The sequence below is a fragment of the Silene latifolia genome, chromosome Y (genome assembly GCF_048544455.1).
Source record: "Silene latifolia isolate original U9 population chromosome Y, ASM4854445v1, whole genome shotgun sequence".
NCBI lineage: Eukaryota > Viridiplantae > Streptophyta > Magnoliopsida > Caryophyllales > Caryophyllaceae > Silene > Silene latifolia.
The window spans coordinates 224,437,700-224,453,786 of NC_133538.1; positions in this window are offsets into that span (position 1 = coordinate 224,437,700).

The following is a 16,087-nucleotide window of genomic DNA, read 5'->3' on the forward strand; positions in this document are numbered from 1 at the left end:
CATTCGATTCGTCAAACACAACATTTAAATCAATTAAAATGAGGGAAAACCTCACGAGGTCAGTCGATCGACCAAGTACGTCAGTCGATCGACTGACACGCGAATCAGGCCGTGTTTATTATATTGCCGCCTACACTATAATTCCCCTACATCCTAGCACAAACTATTTAGCTACTCATACTAAGGACGATAACAACAATAAAACTAATAAAATAGACAGAAGAATTCATGCTTGAAATAATAGAACAAACAATTAGCATAAACGATGAATCAGTTTTGGGAAACTAACTAGCAATTCTATCCTACAAAGCAATAACAAAGCAAACTGAATTATTAGTAGAAGAATACCGATTGGAATTGCAGCAAGAGATTCAGAAACCGAATGCGAGAGTAATTGTACGAAATAGTATTTAAAACCCTAATTATTGAATGTTGGAAAACTAAAGAACTAGCAAAAACTGAATATATAATCTCATGTTCTAGGTTACGTTATATAGAAAATATACGTAACACTTATTATCAAAACCTAAAAACAATGGGCTTGAGTTTCCTCGATCTTTTAATTTTCGTCTGGGATAGCGGCTTGGTCGATCGACTAAGAGTGGCGGTCGATCGACTGAGTATCAGTGTACAGTAGCTTCTGGAACCCGCAAGTTGGTCGATCGACTGAAGGCAGTGGTCGATCGACTGAAGTAGCTGACACTTGACTTCCAATTTCTCGTGTATTTGTCTTTTGGGCCTTGAATTGCGCACCAAGCTCGTTCCTTAAGTAAATACTTCACGTCAAAATGCAATGCAGGATACTCGGGGATGGATTTAGCTCAATTTCCGTTGAATTCTTCACATTTCTGCAATAATGTACAAAAACATGAAAGTAGACGGAAATAGGGGAAATGGCAGCTTAAACTACGCAAATGAGCTCTGAAATGCATGGAAAATAGGACGTAAAACATCATATAAAAGACACGCATCAAAATTCCCCAAACCAAACCCTTGCTTGTCCCCAAGCAAGAACTAGACTCGATCCTAAAACCTAATGGAACGAGTCCAATCTCAGAGCGAATTACAACATGTAAAGCCTAAACCAATTCAATTTAATGTAATAACTAAAAATCAATTAGTAATGCGAATCATGCAAACGAGTTATGTAGTCGTTAAAATTCGCTGAACCGTCAACTGTAGAGACTTATCAAATCGGACTCTCACGGGTCGCTCATATCACACATAAGCACAGGTGAATATATAAAAGGATAGAAAGAATTCTTTTTTATAGAGACTCTCACCTGACTACGACCTATAAGAACATGCCTGCAGTATAATATGAAAACAATCTCTACAACCGTACATACGCATTCCAACCAACAAAAGACCATGACACATGCCGAGGTATATATGTGGATATGTGAGGTATGGGTAAGAAGAGGCAAAACATTTATGGAAAAGTGGAGGTACAGGTGATCAAGCTAGTACAAAAACGGAACCATATGGCAACATCCTTCTTCTTGCTCAAAATCAAACGAAACGGTGCTATAGCAAGCACAATCTCACAGTCTCCAGTATGAAAGTAATCAACTAACTCCCCATAAGATATGAATAATACATGGGAGCAAAAATCGCCATAAGATAAAGGCTTGAATTATGCGAATTGATTTCTTCTTTTTTCTTTCGAACTCCAGTCGATCGACCAGAATTGGCAGTCGATCGACTGCTATGAACAGTACAGAACTCTTTTTTTTTCATTTTTTCGAATCATTTTTTTTCTTTTTGTTTCTTTTCTTTCCTCCTTCATTTCATCTTCCCAACAAAATCTCAAATAAGAGCAATTGGCTACCAAAAACGAAGTGACAATCCCAACAACATAGACTACTAGCTTAACAAAGGACAGGCTAAATGTAGGATGTAGTAAATAGGACAAAAAGGATATTTTTGGCAGTGTGGAGCTTATGGGTAAAATGAATAAAGGAAAACCTCTACCACATGTGTCAACTAACCACAAACCGAATGCATACAGGTATTAAGCAGTTTAAGTTCATATTTATGCAAATTGATATGACATGTCTCATAAAGAGTACTACTCACATTACTAAATAAACCGGTCATAGATGTCACCAGTTATAGGCTCTAAATCTCAGAAATATGATGCAGCTTGCCAAAATTCTAAGTCAAGTCTCAAGTTCAGCAAATAATTAACGAAAACTCGTAGGTATTGTGACACCCTTAAATAACGCGATAAATTAACACCTAAAATCTACGGAAAAACTGGTAGGATATGTTTGTAATTGGTCCAACTATGTAAAAACCTGTAATTTCAAAAAATTTTCTAAACCAATCACAACATTTCCAACATTCCCAAGAGGCGGGTGCCAAAACCTGCAATGCTAACGAACTAATTTACATGCCATAGCTAACGATAAGAAAATGTAATGATACAAACCCAAAATAGAAAAGGGAGACATATGTCCCTTCAAATTATATACAAAACCAAAAGTTAAAAGGTTTACTATAAGAATAGCCAAAACTAGGTCCAAGGTTCCTTATGCTCACTAGCTCGTCTGTGACCCCAACAAAGCATCAACAACCTGTCAATCGCATTTTATACAAACACGAAAGCCACAATTCAGTGGGGAGTAACTTCGAGTCCTCCCAGCCACGAATCGTCAAAATTAATGTAACATGTAGTAAAACATGTAAACAAGAAGATAATTAATCTAATTTCCAAGTATTATAACATATGAATACTAAATTGACCAAATTAAACTATCATGTGAAACATATAACAAATTGTAATCCAAACTTTATCAATTGTAGCCGGCTTACATCTCACCTATTACAATTCATAAAGTCACCATACAAGAAAGGGCAATATATCAAAGACAGACATAAGTTCTTAGCACGGTCAATAGTCACTCTGTAACTCGAGTCTATACCACGAGGTAGGGAAGGTAATCGAACCGGTATCTTGGCTCAGCGGTTAATATTAATAAAACATGGCCAAGACACAACACAACCCTAGCCTAAAATCTGCGCAGACCTAGACATGCGGATACACACCACCGCACCCAAGACCCACAATTTTTCTAAAACAAAGTGAGTACCCTAAGGAGTCCACCAAAGGGTTGGCTAGTACTTAAGCTGACCACTTACTCTCAAAATAAGTAACGAGGTCATGCCCCGACTTGGATATAAATCCACTAGTCAGGAACACAAAGGCTATCAAGCAGTGAACATATACTCGTCAAAGACTATAAAGACCTGTCTATGATAAAGGCCGAAATACTCACCTAGGACCTAGTCCCAGCTAGTCCCAGCTTGAATACTTTAGCCCACACCACACAAGACAAGTAAGACACCCACTTAACCATAAGAGGGCAAAGAGTCCAACTTACCAACATAAATGCTAACATTCTATCATGTGAAAGGCTATATAAATGTCTATTCAGCAAACAATCCAACAATATCCTCAATAAGTATTCAATACTAATTTCCAATTCTAACAATATTAACCATGTTAAAGGCTTCAGGGAATCTAGGGCCGTTTCTACAATATAAGAAGCTACTTAAATTCAACTAACTACACATGTGAAATAGAGATATAATAAATGGCCTAAAACAAGAAAAAGGCCGATTATCTAATTCATTCAACCGAATTTTTACCCGCAACCCTACTGCGACGATTACGGGTTAAATTGCGGCCGACCAATCACTCAATTAATCGACATCGCATCATCAAAGGGACTAAGGCTCGTTTTCGGACAATCAACAAAACATTACAATTATCGCTATATAATTCATTCTGAGCCTAATCTTTACAATTTCATTTTCTAACCTATACTAACATGTGCAACTACCAAAATAAATATAATTTTTACCTTTAACATAATTTTTACTACTAACTTGATTTAATTCAAAAGTTTACCCATACATTACTTATTCTAATTATATCATTAATGAACCTAAAATGACGAACAATGCATGGAAAACCGCGAAACAAGAAACGGGCCGACCCGGGCCAGCCGTGGGCCTGCCATGGGCCTGCCGGCCTGCTGCCGCCACCCTTACTCCTCTTGTTTTTCCATTTTTGTTCATTATAACATCGTCTGAACACTAATTAATCGTTCCCAATACAACTATGTTAACTTAAATTAACAAAAGACATAAATTAAGCATGCATGCATCAAATTTCATCATGTGAAAATTACTACACAAACAAAAATCACAAAACATACAAAAACAACAAAGATTGTGACGATTTTTCGTCGAGTAACTCGAAATATGTTACCTTAAGCTAGAAAATGAGCAATTAGCACCTTAAAACCCAAACCCTAACAAGCACTAGCCGCTATCCTCGACAATATACGAGTCCCCAAACTCGTCTTCCAATTCTTCACCTAAACAAACAATAAAAACACAACAATAAGTATAAATACCGAATTTGTGCCAAAATTCGTCTTAAAACAACTTCAAGAAAACTGAAATTAAAACATACTAGGTTGTAGATCTCGACGAGGGGATTCCGGAAATGTAAATTTCGTGAAAATCCGATAAGAAACGAGAAAGATGTGATGATTTTAAGCTTGAAATGTATAAAAATGGTGTTTGATGATGGAATATTAGAGAAGGTAGAGGAAGATGAACAAAAGAACAAAAAAAACAGAAAAAGAAAGGAAGGGGGAGGGGTGTCCGCGGGAAAGGGAGAAAGGAAAGGAAGAGAGCGGGTTTGAGTCGGGATTTTACGAGTCGGTTCCGGCTCGTTTCGATAATAATTAGAACCGTAGGTCAAATGCAAATTCCGACAAGACCAAAGTTTTTAAACACGAGATTACAAGAAAATTGAATACTCATACGACCCATTTCCAAATTCGTTTACCCAATGTTCAAAAGAATTGTCATTTTCCCCCCGATACGCCCTTATTTCGAAATAAAAAGTTTTACACGGTTTAAACTATTTTTAAACATCTCGAAACTATCAAAATAAATACTTTTCTTCAAAATATAATAAAATTATATTTCTTTGAATTATTTTTACTTTAAATACTTAAATATCAAATTTTATTTGATTAATAAATTATTTTCGAAATATATTAACGGTCCGAAATTACGGGGCGTTACAGGTATGCACTTATATGATTCTACTAATAACATGTTAATCAACCAAGGCTTAGGCAAAAACAGGTGCAAATGCAATGTCATCATTGAAATACTACCGTTCCGACTCAACCTACATGCTAAAATAAACGTGCAATTTATTTGAATTTTTTCAAATTTTTTTGAATTTTTTGGTTTTTTGTATATAAGTATGAAATAAAAAAAACAATGCAAGCAGGAAATGTAAACGTGAATGCAAGCAAATGATATGCGACACAAAACCCTTCCCCAAACCAAATCGCACAATGTCCCCATTGTGCAAAATCATGTAATGAATAAAAGAGAAACGGGAATTCGCGAGAAATTTAAACAAATAAAACATGAAGTAAAGACTTAGAAACTCACAAGACTTTAAGCGCAGCAAAGGAAACCTTCCCAAACCAGCGTGAGTTAGGGAGTTTCAGTAGCCAGCAGTGCTACTAATAAGTACCTGAAAAGACAAGCAAAGTACCATGCATAAAATAGAGAAAGACAAGAATGAAGCGGTATTATGTGCAAAATTGAGAAAAATAGAAGAAATAAATAGTGACGGAAGATAAAGTGGAGTAGAAAACTCCCTCAATTCCGCAAATCGACCAAACATAGCAGGAGAGAGGTCGTAAACGGATACAGCAGTGCAGGTCGGTCGATCGACCACATCACTCAGTCGATCGACCGAGGTGAAAGGAAAGAGCTCCGGAAAGCTGAGAGACGGTCGATCGACTATATAGCCCAGTCGATCGAATGAAAATACTGTTGTACTTCAGATTTCTTCGTATTTGCTCAATTACTTGAGCTAATAAGGTCTAAAAACCTGCAAATGCACAATAATACGCGCCCAAAGCTGCGCAAAACCCAAAATAAAGCCTAAAGCGTATAAAATCCTAAGCAAGCAAAATAAAATGCGAAGTTTCGCGCACACAAAAGCAATAAAAAGTGTCTAACAAAAGCAAATAAAATGTTTGTAAAACATGTGATCAACTAGTAGTTGATCAAGAATGGCCACTGAATGGCCCACTTCATCGGTTTCTGGCTACTAGAGGTAGCCTCAACGGTGCTTATCTTATCAGCTGCACCCTTCTTAGCTTCCACGTCCGTATGGCTCAACGGATCAACACTTTCATCATCTCCCCAGTCAATGACCTCTTCTTCACATCAAAGTCCAAGTCGGACTCCCTTGCCTTGACCGGCTCGGCATCAACTTCCTCATCAGTACCATAGCTGAGGCAACCAAGACCGCCTCGTGAGATGATTGGCTTCTTTGCTGCTGGAGTAACTTGCAATTCTTCCTTCCCCAAACCAGCTCCTACAATATCAGAAATAGACAAATCTTCCTCCAATTTGCTCCCAATCTGGGGCGGAAGGGTTACAACAGGAATGGGACTAGAGATAGGCATATCAGGAAGTATAAAATAAGATTTCTTTTCAGAAACCGTATTGCAAGTCACTGGCCACATGGGGTCTTTCTTCTTAGCAGGTTGGGCAAAAACAATGGAATGCTTCCCTACTTTAAAAGTCAAGGTACCCGAACCAACATCTATGACTGCACCAGCAGTGTGCAGAAATGGCCTACCAAAAATAATGTGAATATGGGCATCCTCAAGCATGTCAAGTACGACGAAGTCAACAGGGAAGAAGAACTTCCCTATTTACACAGGGATGTCCTCTAAGACTCCTATTGGCTGGACCGCAGATCGGTCGACCATCTCAGATTGTCATGTCCATCACATCGCGAACCTAGTCAATTTGAGCTTCCTAGCAAGACTCAAGGGCATTACACTTATACTAGCTCCTAAGTCACATAATGCCTTCTCAATAGAGAAGGTACCTATATTGCAAGGAACAGAAAAACTACCCGGGTCTTCTAGCTTGTGAGGTGCAGTGTGAGACAAATAAGAGCATGACTCTTTGGTTAATGTGACAGTATGCACATTTTCAAGTGACTTTTTCTTAGACAAGAGTTGTTTCATGAATTTAGTATAGGCAGGCACTTGATTAACTAACTCAAGGAAAGGCACTTGTACATTCAAGCTACGAATAACTTTTTCAAATTTATTGAAAGATACCTGTTCCTTCGTCGGCACTAGTCTTTCCGGATATGGGGCTGTAAGAAGTAGCTTAGCCCTCTCCTCTAAATCGCACATGCCGGTATCCGTAGACTTAGGCTGGAAGTTCACTACTTTCTCCTTGTTGAAGCTTGAACCCTCTTCAGACCGTCTCAAATGTGAACCATTGATCGACATCGGGTCGTACTTCAGAGCCGTGACTGACCTATTAGCACTCGGGTCTTTCCCCAATATTTTCAGGACTGTCGTGCCCCGAAACAAATGATCCCTCAAGTTGTCGGGCATCGGAGGACGAAAAATCTCACTATCAGCAGCGATCTCAGTCGATCGACCAGTGATGTCATCGATCGATCGAGTTGAACAGACCGAAGCTCTGTAACCCGCACTTCGATCGATCGACGGGTATATCAGTCGATCGACTGATATACCTGGTAGACGCCTTTTTCTTTCCTTTGCTCGTTCCAGCTTTGTTTTGACTCGGTTTTGCCTCATCTTTTGCAGCATCATCCTCGACCATAGTAGGCCCTTCCAGGGTGGACTCACTCCTCAAAGTTATGGCATTTAGGGTCTCTTTCTGGTCAGTTTGAGTCGGTAAGTGTCCTGGAGCTCGAGTGGTACTCTTGCTAGCCAATTGAGCAATTTGGCTCTCTAGCATCTTCATCCCGGCCTCTCTAGCTTGGGACTCCTTCAGCAATAAGTTCTTCAACTCGGTGAACTTGGAATTTTGGGATTGTTCTTCTTTCTGAGGAACATACGGAGGCTTTTGATATGGTCGCTTATGTGGAGGCACATAAGCTTGCTTCTGCTGCTGTTGTGGAGGTTGAGTCGGATTCAGGACATTCTGGCTACTCCACCTCAAGTTGGGGTGGACATTTGGCTCATAGTACGTGTTTGTCTGCCTATAGGGTTGAAAGGCAGCACAAGACTCAAAGGGGACAGAACAATTCTCAGAGACATGCCCCTCAGCTCCACATCTTCTACAGACGAAAGGACCATCTGAAACAGCATTAACATGGTACATCCCTCCTTTAGAAGCTCCTCCCAACTCATATTTGTCAAACCTTGCAGCGAGAGCTTCTAGTGGAGCAACATAGGAAGATTCAGCAGTTCTCCTCTGGTTTCCTCTCGAATTCCCATATTCAGCCTTATGAGTGGCCAAATCATCAATGATCTTCCACCCCTTAGTCTCTCCCATGTTCTCAGCAAATCGGCCATTGGCTGCAGCATCCAAAATAGCCCTCTGATCGTCATACAACCCATTATAGACCTGATTGCAAAGACTCCATTTTTCGAACCCATGGTGCGGTATGGTTCGCACCAGTTTCTTTAAACGGGCCCATGCTTCATGAAAGTTCTCATCAGGCCCTTGTTTAAAGCTCGTGATCTGAGCTTTAATGGCATTAGTATTCGAGGCAGAGAAGTACTTTTTGTAGAATGCCAGGGCTAAGGAATTCCAGTCGGTGATCCCATGAGCGGCTCGGTCCAGATCTCTATACCACTCTCTTGCAGCATCACGAAGAGAGAAAATGAACATGGTCTCCTTGATCTGGTCTTGGGTCACACCGGTCGGCGGGGGTATAGAGCATCAATAATCAATAAAAATCTCCATATGCTTGGCTGCATCTTCATTTGCAGCTCCCCCGAACTGGTTTCTCTCAACCAGGTTATTATAGGAAGGCTTCGGCTCAAATTTCCTCGCCTCCCTAGGTAGTTCGAATCCTTTGTAGAGATTCGCAGCTGTCGGCTCTAAGTGACTGGCAATGGTTGTGTAACACCCCCATACTCCAAGTGCCTTACCAGGACCACTCAGGTATGAAGATATTACCATCTCGGTTACCCGAGGCAATGATAATCAAATAAACAATAAAGAAACAACGTTTAAATAAGAATACTTAGTGAAAGGATTACAATCTCGAAACCAAAACCAAAAGTATAATACATGTTCTCAACTGACTGTTTACTATTCTAACTGAAATGTAAAGAAACTACTAAGCTACAGCGGAAGACTTCTATCATCATATCGTGGCAATCCCAGCCTATCCCAAGCACTCATCTCATACCGCTCAATATCCGCTCACCATCCCCGAATGGATCACCGCAGTTTACAAAACAACAACCGGGTCGTGACAAATCACACAACTCAATATATTAACAATAAGATAAACAGACATGACTTAATCACACACACAATCACACCAATTCCAAAGCAATCTCAATCGATCGTCCACTTTGGACGAGGCCCCCGATGGGGAACCGCAGCCTGCACCCACCAAATCCCCGCTCCACATAATGAGCGATAACCCTGTCCATTAATGTGCACATCCCTTCTGTGGCGGGTTCCACAGAAGGAGAAACTAGGGCGTAAAGCCACTCCCGCAAGTGACCTCACTCAGCCGAGGGCACGCCTCGAGAACCATAGACAACGATCACAATCATAATCACAACCGTCACAATACAACTACTATATCAAACAATCAATCTCAACACATCAACAATCATCCCATTATGGGACTAATACTGAGTAGGAAATCCTACCTGGAAAGCACACTATCATACGGTCTCTACTGCTGTATCAAAAAGCTTCCTCTACGAAACCTCCTCCTATCATACAACATACAAATGCTACCAAATCACATACTACTCAAAAACCCCCAAATCCCTATATTAGGGTTTAACCAAATCAAAGGAAAGACAACAAAAAGGGTACATAGATCTTACCCTCGACGCAAGGATCTCAACGGTATAACCAACGATGAGAACCGACCTTCCAAACTCCGGGATTTGCTAACGATGCGATTAGGATTAAGAACGTACTTGCTTTCTCTCTTTAACAGTAAATTAGGTTTTGCAAAAGTGTTTAGTAAAGTGACGACGAAGGTTATATATCTTAATCGCATAATTAACAAAACCCGAGAAAAACTCCCCGTAAACCGCCTACTCGATCGAGTACCCAAGGTACTCGATCGAGTACCCCCTTACTCGATCGAGTATGCTAGTTACTCGATCGAGTACCCAATAGGTCAGAAACTATTCTAAAACGCAACTCACCCTTACTCGACAGAGTAAGGCCTACTCGATAGAGTACCCGAAGACTCATAAATACGGAGTATTACAGGTTGCTTCTTCAGCCATGACTGGAATTTCTGGAGAAGTGACTGTCTCAGCTAAAGAAATTGAAGCAGGAGATGTAGGTGGATCTTCCTCGAACAGAGCGTTCCCGTAGTAGCTTGACAGAGTACTCAGCTCTTCCTCTATCGGTAATACCCTTTGTGATCGTCTCAACTCGCGCAAGGATTTCTCGATCTCAGGATTGAATGGTACTAGTTCACCACCCTGTGACCTGCGCATAAGAAGAAACTACAAAAAGAATAAAAGAAAAGTGTAAGGAACGGAAGTCCCTTAAACTAAAGAAAGACTAAATAAAAAACAACTAAAAATTAGAACAATTGCCTCCCCGGCAACGGCGCCAAAATTTGATACCCGTCGTTGTGAGTACCAAAATAAAATTTATAATTTCCTATTAAAACTAACCTAGGCTAGTGGTAACAGGGTCGAACCACAAGGAGGCGAATGTAATTTCTAATTGTCTAATTTAGTCTAAGGTAACGAAAGTGGGGGTTGATTTTATTTGGTCTATACTAAAAGCAATAAAAGGACAACAAACTAAATAAGCAGATAAAACAGATAGAGAAGGGGTACTAGGATGGTCAGTTCGTTATAGTTTCGGCGGCAGCATACTAAACAGGTCTAAATCAAACACATGAGGCGGGAAATAAAGAGGTCCTCTCGGTCCACTCTTAACAAATAGCATCTTTCGATCTCGCTATAAGTCCCTAATATCACTAATACTAACTTTCGTCCTGAAAAGTGACTAACGGTCTAAACTTTATCTATCTTTCGATCTCAGCATAGTTTAGTCATTTTAATTGGTGATCTAACAACTGTCTCTATCTTTCGATCTAATGGGTCAGTCAAATATTAAGTATTCAACTAGTCGCATGCATTCGATTCGTCAAACACAACATTTAAATCAATTAAAACGAAGGAAAACCTTACGAGGTCAATCGATCGACCAAGTACGTCAGTCGATCGACTGACATGCGAATCAGGCCGTGTTCATTATATTGCCGCCTATACTATAATTCCCCTACATCCTAGCACAAACTATTTAGCTACTCATACTAAGGACGATAACAACAATAAAACTAATAAAATAGACAGAAGAATTCATGCTTGAAATAATAGAACAAACAATTAGAATAAACGATGAATCGGTTTTGGGAAACTAACTAGCAATTCTATCTTACAAAGCAATAACAAAGCAAACTGAATTATTAGCAGAAGAATACCGATTGGAATTGTAGCAAGAGATCCAAAAACCGAATGCGAGAGTAATTGTACGAAATAGTATTTAAAACCCTAATTATTGAATGTTGGAAAACTAAAGAACTAGTAAAAACTGAATATATAATCTCATGTTCTAGGTTACGTTATATAGAAAATATACGTAACACTTATTATCAAAACCTAAAAACAATGGGCTTGAGTTTCCTCGATCTTTTAATTCTCGTCTGGGATAGCGGCTTGGTCGATCGACTAAGAGTGGCGGTCGATCGACTGAGTAGCAAATGTCTGAGAGCTTTCGGAACCCGCAAGTTGGTCGATCGACTGAAGGCAGTGGTCGATCGACTGAAGTAGCTGACACTTGACTTCCAATTTCTCGTGTATTTGTCTTTTTGGCCTTGAATTGTGCACCAAGCTCGTTCCTTAAGTAAATACTTCACGTCAAAATGCAATGCAGGATACTCGGGGATGGATTTAGCTCAATTTCCGTTGAATTCTTCACATTTATGCAATAATGTACAAAAACACGAAAGTAGACGGAAATAGGGGAAACGGCAGCTTAAACTACGCGAATGAGCTCTGAAATGCGTGGAAAATAGGATGTAAAACATCATATAAAAGACATGCATCATAACCGCTCCCGACCCGGTTTGGGCGGGGTGTTACAAAATGAAGCGTACAACTGTCATAATAAAATATCAAAACCATAACCGTCAGGGGAAGACTAGCTATCAAACTACGTGAAGACTCTATCCGAGCCGAGACCCGTGAGCTATCCATAAGTATACCTGCTAAGCAACTACTCACCACCCCCGAATGGATCACTACAGTTTTCAAAATATTTAAACGGGGCCAGTTACTGCATAAACAAAATAAGCCATACAACAGACAATTACACAATCACAATTCTCCAACTCTGTCATATCACCAAATATCTGACTACACACTAAAGTGTGTAGCCCTGCAAGAATATCCATCGCAACATATGTTCCACACTGCCAGTGGGGGCCCGCAAAATTTTCCACATAAGCGCCGCTCATCTCCATCGAGGGAATAACCCATGTCCATTAATGTGCACATACCCCTTGTGACGGGAACCACAAGGGGCGAATCAAGGGCGTGAAGCCACTCCCGCAAGTGATTCGACTCAGCCGAGGGCGCACCTCTCGAACTATAGACAAACACAACCAACCACAATACCAATGTAAATAATGCCAATTCCAATTAACGATACAATCATTATGCCCATCAATCAAACAACCATATTATAATATTTACACAACAATTGAGTAGGGAAACCCTACCTTTTCCCAATCCGCTATAACTGCAGCCAATCACACAAATATACAAAAGTACCACATCGTCACCTATAACAATAATCAACATCATAAACCGATATCTACCCAAAACCCCAAATCACCCAATTAGGGTTAGAGCAATCATAACCAAACGATGTAAAAACCACATAAGGAACTTAGGCAATAATTGATGATTGCAAGGATGTAAAAATCCCCAAAAACTACGAACTTTAGCCTTGGATTTGATTGTAAAAGTGGGGAGAAGAGAGCGTCGTTTGAAGTTGTGGAAGGTTTTGAGAGAATGAAATGAGAAACTGCCGATATAACCTTTTATACCTCCTCCACTATTATAATCAAGCCCGCGTCAAAAACCTGTAAAACCCGAGCTACTCGATCGAGTAACTAACGTACTCGATCGAGTAAATTGTACTCGATCGAGTACCCGCTACTCGATCGAGTTGCCCCCACTCGATCGAGTACATTTAAAGCAAAATGTACTCCAGAATCCGTAAATAACTTACTCGACAGAGTAAGTCCTACTCGGTAGAGTACCCAACAGCTCAAATATCGGAGGTATTATAGTCTTCCCTCTTTTAAAATGAACTTCGTCCCTAAAGTTCAAACCCAACCTATAAAACATGTACACCTAACACTAACTCCACCAACTATGCCTACCTACACAAAGCGGCTCGTGATATCTTATCAACTATAGCATAGCCTTTCCACACTAACTACATAATACTACTTCCTTAAATGCGTCTAACTCCGTCTCACTAATATATTATCCACTAGCAAATTCAATATCAAGACAATCCACCAAGCGAGATCAACCACCAAACGGAATGTTACACAAACATATTTAACTTGCTCGCGTACTATATATGTCGAAATACGGTAAAACAGACAAGCGTTATTATAAGCTAGGTAGCACGGACACTTCTCCTAATCAGCCGTCCCGTGTCCGACACCGTGTCGGACACCGACACTCCTCGGACACACATCGAAACGTGTCGGACACCTACAAAGTCGTGTCTAACTTTCTACATTTATTCGAGCACGTGTCCGACGCGTGTCCATGACATTTGGACATCATTTGGACTGAATGATGTTCTTTAAGCGTGAAATGAGCTGTCGAAAGAGATTGATTAAAAGATTCGTTTGCATGGTAAATGAAAACGAGTTATAATCAAGGGCAAGTTTTAGCTTTACTTATTTAAATTTAATATCAAATACTTTTATAAAAATAAAATCAAACGTTTATAATTATAAAATATATATTTTATTAAATTTAAATAACGTGTCCTGTGTCCTAAATTTCAAGGGATGCCGTGTCACGTGTCCGTGTCGTGTCCGTGTCCCGTGTCCGTGTCCGTTTTGGTGCTACCTAGATTATAAGTATAGATAATAATAATGAGAGAGGGGAGAGGGGAAGTATAATAAGGCTTTTATACGCATGTAGAAGACTATTTAAATATGAAATTTGCATTAGTGGCCTGAGTCCATTCAAGTGCTACATGTTTAACACTCGGTTTGAAATTTTAAAGTCCATTCATTCTCACCCCTCCCAACCAGCCAACCAAATCCTAAAAGGTTAAAAAGGCCGATGAGAAAAATGTTACAGTAAATATGGTACTCCCCCCATACCACACTAAAGGTAACGTAGGAAAAAATAGAGTATTTAAGAAAAGGTGGAAAAAGTAAGGGTAAAGTGGGGAAAAAATAGGTGGGATATGTAATTGTGGGTATAATTGTGGGTTGGAAGGTGGGGTATGTAATGACATTTTATGTAAATATCAAATGGGTATAAGGATAACTTGGTAATATTGTTGGCCACATAAGAGATGTTATCTTTGGTGTGGTACGTTCGTTTATAGTAAGTGTTATCTTTGTTTTGGTACGGAGGAAGTATAATGGTATAAAACTAGGACATTACCCATTTTATGATACATTTAATTTGGAGTTATCCATATTGTCCACACAGCTAAAGCTAGCTAAAAGTTATGGCTCCAATCAAACAACCAATTTTTGGACATAAATTGTAAATGTGATACATTTGCAAGAAAAATCTACATATCTGCAAGGAGAGGTGAGAAGTAAGTGGATTATACATCTGATATAGTACATCAGATGGGGTATAGTTTTTGAGCATTAAGATAAAATTTTTGTGTTTTAATCTAAAATTTTTGAGTTTTATTTTAAAGTTTTTGAGTTTATTTACTTAAACTTTAATCTCAAAAAGTTACATTATAACTCAAAAAAATTACATATAAGCTCAAAAAAATTTGATTTTTGATATTATAAAACTAAAATGTAATTTATAAACTCTATAGTACTCGAAAAAAATACACAAAAACCCAAAAAATTATTAAGTATGATGTAATTCTATAGTTTTTGAGTATTCTAATCAAGCTTTTGAGTTTTATTTTAAAGTTTTTGAGTTTTACTATAAAGTTTCTGAGTTTATTCACTTAAAAATTAAGCTCTAAAAAATTATAATAAAACTCAAAAACATTACCTATTAGTTTAGTTAAATTTGAGTTTTGACGGAAAAAATATTAAAATCTAACTTATAAACTTTAATATGCTCAAAGAAATATACATATGCTCAAAATCAAATAAAGTTTGAGACAATAAGCTCAAAAAAAATACATATATGCTCAAAAAATAAAAAAATTGGATGTAGTACATCCGATGTATGTTCCTTTTGGCCGGGTAGGGGCTTTTAAATGGGATTTGGATAAAAAAAAAAAGCTTTTCATTCGAATGAATACAATTTTGGACTCAGTTACCATCCCATCATACAAGTGATGGCCAATATTTTTCAAAAAAAAAAATTAAAAATTCCTCATTGCAAGTATATTGTGTACGGCCGTAAGAAAGCCAACCTGAAACCTGAAAGTCCATCCTTCTTAGCACTGCTATATAAATGATCACGAGCAACTTAACCGATACCCACCAAAAGAGAATTAGTGCAAAAGTATAGGCGGCTAAATTGATTTTGTGTCAAGAGGAATCAGGAGGAGCCCAATAGATTAGGTTGACAAGTATTTGAGAGCGGGCTTCAAGAGTGTTGACAAGAGACCAAGAAGAGCAGAGAAAATGAGTAAATGAAAGTCACTGCGTGTCGAAGGAGGTCTAACATTCAGTTGACCGAAACCACCAAATGATTCAGGAGAAAAAATCCGAGTAAATCAAGAGATTTATGTTTTAAAAGAGTATAGGCTGGAGGTCAAATTAAAGGAATAGAAGGTAGTA